This window comes from Amblyomma maculatum, chromosome 2 (assembly GCF_055883805.1).
Source record: "Amblyomma maculatum isolate TAMU_Amacu chromosome 2, ASM5588380v1, whole genome shotgun sequence".
Taxonomy (NCBI): Eukaryota; Metazoa; Arthropoda; class Arachnida; order Ixodida; family Ixodidae; genus Amblyomma; species Amblyomma maculatum.
The window spans coordinates 137,712,797-137,718,636 of NC_139345.1; positions in this window are offsets into that span (position 1 = coordinate 137,712,797).

A 5,840-nucleotide genomic window follows, 5' to 3' on the forward strand; every position below is an offset into this window, starting at 1 on the left:
AAAGGAACTGATGAAGGTGCGTCTCGTGACATCAAGCATTAGAAAACAAAAATACAGAATTCAAGAAGAGGGCTTTGTCGGGCTGGTTGGTTCATGTTGAATGGAAGGAAGGAACAGCTCAAACGGACGGGACGTGTAGGCGAGACAGACACATGAGCTCATGTGTCTGTCTCGCCTTCCTACACGCATCGTCCGTTTCAGCTGTTCCTTCCTTCCATTCATACAGAATTCATATGCGTGCTAGAATCAGACGGACAAGGCCGTAAGCCGGCGGCTGCTATAAAACAACATTTACAGTGTTGAAGGTTTCGCGGCATTATACAGTTGCTGCACAGCAACGATAGTTATGAAGAAACTATAAAAAAATTCCTTTAAAGAAAGATGTTAGGCAAGGAGAGGGTCTCCCCAGTACTGCCGACAGTTTGTTAGAGGAAGTATTCAGACTTGAAATGGGAGATGTTGGGGATAAGGGTAGATAGAGAATACCTCAGAAGTCTGAGATTTGCTGATGGCATTGCCTTGCTACCTAACTCGGGGTATGAAGTGCACGGAATGATTTATACCCTAGACAGAAAACGTCGAAAGGTAGGCTTGAAAAGTAATATGCAGAAGATTAAGGTAATGTTCAACAGCCTTGGAAGAAACAGCAGTTTAGGTTAGGTAGCCAACCACTGAAAGTAGTAGGTGAATATGTCTACTTTGGGCAGTTAGTAACCACAGATCCGGACCGTGAAAAGGAAATAGCAAGAAGAATAAGATTCACATGGAGCTAATTTGGCAAGTACTCTCAGGTTATAACTAGCAGCGTACCGGTGTTGCGGATGAGGAAAGTATACAGCAGTTGCCTCTTACCTGCACACACATATGGGGTTGAAACGTGGAGGCTAATGAAAACGGTTTTACTTAAGTTGAGGACAACGCAGATAGCTATGAAACGAAAAATGGTAGAGGTAACGTTAAGAGATTGGAAGTGTGCAGAGTGGCACAGAGAAATAACTTAAGTAGACCAAAGAGAGTGTAACCGATGGTAGCTTAGAGTAAAAAAAACTGGTATCCGGGGGAAAGAAAGCGCAGCAAGGGGCGGCAGAAATTTATGTGGGCGGATGATGTTAAGAAGTTCGCAGGGGTGAGGTGGATGCTGCTAGAACAGGACATGGTTAAGGCGGAATATTGGAGAGGTCTTCGCCCGGCATTTGGTATAGTCCAACAGCTGATGATGATGGTAATAATGGTTGGAAAACAGTACACTTAAAAAATTACTGCTTTTTTTCAGAATTTACTGTGGTCTTACAACCGTAAAGAACTTGTTGTATATTTTTTCTCCCCACTTTTTCTCTAAACTATGTGATCACAAGCTCAAAGTGGTTGAAATGCGCTGTTGAACTGACATCTACCGTAAATAAATTTTTTCGCAAGCTTCCGAACACTGGAATAGGCTTCCCAAGAGCTGGTGAATGTAAAACGTGTTTATAGTTTCAGCCTTTACAGTCTTTATTGGAACACAGTTTGCCGTCGATAGATATTATCCCGTTTACGTCGTTTATTTTGGCTGTCATTGCGCTTCATGCCATAGTCGACTCTTTTCATTTGTTGTGTTGTGAATTTTACACCGTGGCACCCTGACGACCAGTTGCCGTCGAGATGACTTATCGATGTGACAAATGTTTCTATTTTCATGCTTTCACCAACTTTGCTTAGTTGTTTTAAGTTCACAGGATCATTTCAGACATATGCTTTCCTCCAATTGCCCCCTCTCCCTGCAATAAATCTTTTGAGTTGCTGCGGGTAATTTATAATTATAAGTAAAATAAATATACCTGGAACAATACTGAGGCTAGAGGGCGCATTTGGGTCTAGGCTGCTATTTCATTAGCGCTCTCCAAGCTCAGTAGCAGTGAGCCCTGAGAAAGTTAGAGGTAATGTGATTAGGTAATAAATGTACCGAAGGCAGGTCGTTACGTTTTGTCTGATGTCTATATATCTGAAACAGGAGAGCTAGTTCCGCTTTCCGCTGTCTAATGCAGATGTCAGTCAACACTTAACCAAAAACTAGAGCCGCGAAGAAGTTTAAGCAAACAGCGGAGATCGCCTGCTTTGAGCCAAAGGCTCAAAGCATTTTAACTATCATGAAAGAGCATTTTAAACCGCTTGTTCTAACATGCGAATTGCCCATTAATAACTCCATTAGATTTTTAGATATTAACTTCACCTTTCACGCTCATCACATATACTGGGCCTATCAGCCGCGTACCGACAAGCCGATGCTGCCATATAACTCCGCTCATTCTAAACTTGTGAAAAGAGGTATTGTCAATTTATGTTTTCAATATGCTCTCCGGAAATCTTGTCCACACATGATGAGCGATAGTTTTCAAGAGCAGTCCAGGAGGCTGACTAATGCTGGATATCCCACCCATGTTCAAGTTTCTGTTGCCGAAATACTTCTTAAAAAAAATGAAACCAGAAAATCAATGCCACCGAAATCCCTTGTTGCATTACCATATCTGCACAAGATTTCTCACAATTTGAAAAGAATTGGTCAACGAGCAAATGCGACCGTAGTGTTCTCGGCGCCGAAGAAACTTTCTACATTGTGCAAGCTGAACGAAACCAACACCAACAAAGCGCGCGGATGCGCAATTAGGCAACAGAAACCGTACGTCACGTGCGATGAAGGCATTGTATATAAAATTCCCTTGTCATGCGGCAAACACTATATCGGCCAGACGGGGAGATGTCTGAACGAACGCCTAATGAAACACGCTCGCAGCGTCAAGAAGCGGCCGGCAAGGCGGATCGCTGGTTGACCACATTCTCGAATGTAAGTCAAAAACCTGTAAGCCTTTGTTTGATAAAAGTGTGGTAATAGGAAAAAGCAGAGAAAGGGTAACGCGCGAAACCATTAAAGCCGAAAAGATAAATAGTTCAGGATGCTTGTGTGTAAGCACACCGTCCGTTCTCCTCTCAGATAAAGAGCTCGTCTTTCTAAGGAATTGATACTGTTGGCACATGTGATTCCTGTTTTTTCTGGCGTATAAATATGATGCTTCAGGAGAATAAAATTTGTTGGAAGTTAACGCTCGTGGTGTTCGTCTCTCGTCTCTTATGTCCTCGTCTTTTGCTGCGCTATAGTGTATTGGAAACGCCATGTGCTCGTCATGTGCTGCGAGGGAGGGATTGAAAAGTAGTTTAGCGAGATGAATGATAATGATCACTGTGACCAAAATAGTGCGTGGTGATCGTGAAGAAACTTTACATGTTATCTGTTATGTCGGTATAAATCTGTCCGGGCTACCCCAAACTCTTGTTGCGTAATAAAACAGGAGACGGGAGGTCTTGTGTCACCTCCAAATGGGACTGGAATGGCCGAAGTCCCTCGACCTACAAAAGGCAATACTACGTCGGTTAAAATCACCTCATTTCCCAGAAGCAATACCGGCGCAGAAGTGAGCTTGTGAGCAGATATAACCCCAGAGTATTTTATTTCAGAAGAATGAGAAATGAAGAGGGTGTCAGATGTTAGAGGGAAAGTTATCGAGTTCTGAGAGAAGGACAGGTCAAGTTCCGACGTGAGCAACGCCATTAGAAGTGGATTGAACGATTTCCTGCCATTAATTTTAGGTAGCAAAATCACGCCTTTAATTTTGTTCTTCAGAAAATGCAAGACGCACTTAATATCCTCCACCAATGAGTACTTCGGTATTAGCTGTGGGCGACTGGAATATAGCTAAATTCGTCCCCAGGTCGCAGTACATGGCGTTCGTCGTAGTTGGTTGGCCATGGCGGAAGTAAGCGGCAAATAATAAGCTAAGAAACACAGCATACCGTCTGTTCGGAAATAAAGATGCTATTTTGTAGGAGCACAACAAATAAAATATTGTCCGTGGTGGCATGACAAGCGATGGAATACGCCGACACAACAGAAACAGAACGACGTGATGACATGATGATGAAATATTCTTTAATGGCCAGCTGGCATGGCGCGTGCGCTCCGCCCCGCGCTACTGCCCGTTTCGTCATCTTCGTAGCAATATTATCACTGTGCTAGACTTATGAACCACTGTTGCTTCCATCAGGGGAGGTAGTGATGATATCCGTTTTCTTATGTTTCAGCTGTTGCAACATCAAACATAAAGTAGGGTGCTAGTTGCAGAAACGCAGCCGCTCTGGTGAACGCGTTGGTTGACTTGTCGATAAATTTACGTAGGATCCGTTAAATAATGGCCCATTCAAGTGATTTGATTTTACTGACAATGCTGACAACATTGGCGCCCCTAAACCGAGGAACAGTCGCATTACACTAAAACCTGTTGTATTAATTCTGTGTTTTTGGGAAGTAAAGCATGACGAAAATGTCGGCGGTTAGAGGGCATATTTTGTATCAATATGTGAAGGGAGATTTTTTAACGCAAGCACTGCCACGGTTTTTTTTAAATGATACCGAGAGAAGAGCGAGCGGTCTCTAGTCAGCCTATAGGGGGTATTCACTGACGCGCTGTGCGCGGTGCATTGTGGGTAAGTGAGGCGCAGTCAACCATTTTTGTGTCCACGGAACGAACAGGGCGAAGTACGTATCAAGTGCTGTCGTGCGTTTCCACAATTCCGTGGCACCCGCAGCTATATGTTGTTTATTGAGCTATCGTAGACTGTAATAGACGCGTGCACAGTGTAAACAAACAACGGAAGCTGAAGAGCTGCGTGAAAGACCTCGGCATTTTAAGGTTCCGGAAGTATACACACGAACAACTCCACCCGAACGAGACACTTCACCGAGATGCGACGCCACGTATGGCTGGCACGGCACAACCGCATAATTATCATGGAATATGAGATATGTATGTCAAAATGGGCTGGACTGGAATCTTCCGGATGTGCCCTAGCAGCCAGCTCTTGTCACTTTCTGTGCACGACTGTTCTTCACGCACTAAGACACATTCCCAGTAAAAGAGCAGCGCGGCAATGTGTCGCTTGCAGTCATGCGCATGCATTCAGCGCGCCGCCAACACCTCCTCTTCGTGTTTTGTTGCAATAAAATCCTTCGAAGAGAACTCGCTAAACTTTGTGTTGCCGTACTTGCCTCATTCGATCAGAAGAAGTCGGATGTTCGCATCGTCTATGTCGGCTGCTAATCAAAGCAGACCGCATGCAGATTCGGCGAAGGAACGTATGCGGGCAGAGTTGTTTTGCAGAAGGTTAACTTTAGAAACAAATTTATCTCTAATAACAAATAAAGTTTAGCTTGGCCAAAACTGCGCTGTATTTCAAGAGTTTTGCTGCAAAAAGTTATTTCGAGCCCGCAAGGCAACGAGGTGGCGCTACCGGTGTCATCGCTGTGGCGTGTGGCAGCGGTTTCTTTTGCTTCCTTACCGCCACAGACGATGCAAACATCCGACTTCTGATCGATTGAGGCAAGTACACCAAACAAGTTTTGTATAAAAGATGCTGACTACTAAACGCCATTTCTATGCAGAATATCAGCTACAAAAACTCAGCGGTTTAGTTGGTAAAAACGATGGACGGCACGCACAAAGAGAGAGTTCGTCTGCTTCAACCGCGGCTCTTAACCCAGTCGCTTGTAACGTAGTTCCGTTCTTCGAGTGGTTAGTAGGCTTGCGATTGGTTCCTTGTGATGAAGCTCGTCTATAGGACAAGTATTCATGAATGTCGCACATATTTATGCGTGGGCACAGGCCGACACTTACCGTGCAGTTGGACTGCACACGGGTTGGTACCAAATTTTTGTTTCGTACAGGTCTCTGTCCGCATCGCGCCCACTTCGCTGATAAATCGAACTGTCACTCATGATACCGATTGAGTTTTCATAACAACGGTGCTGGCAT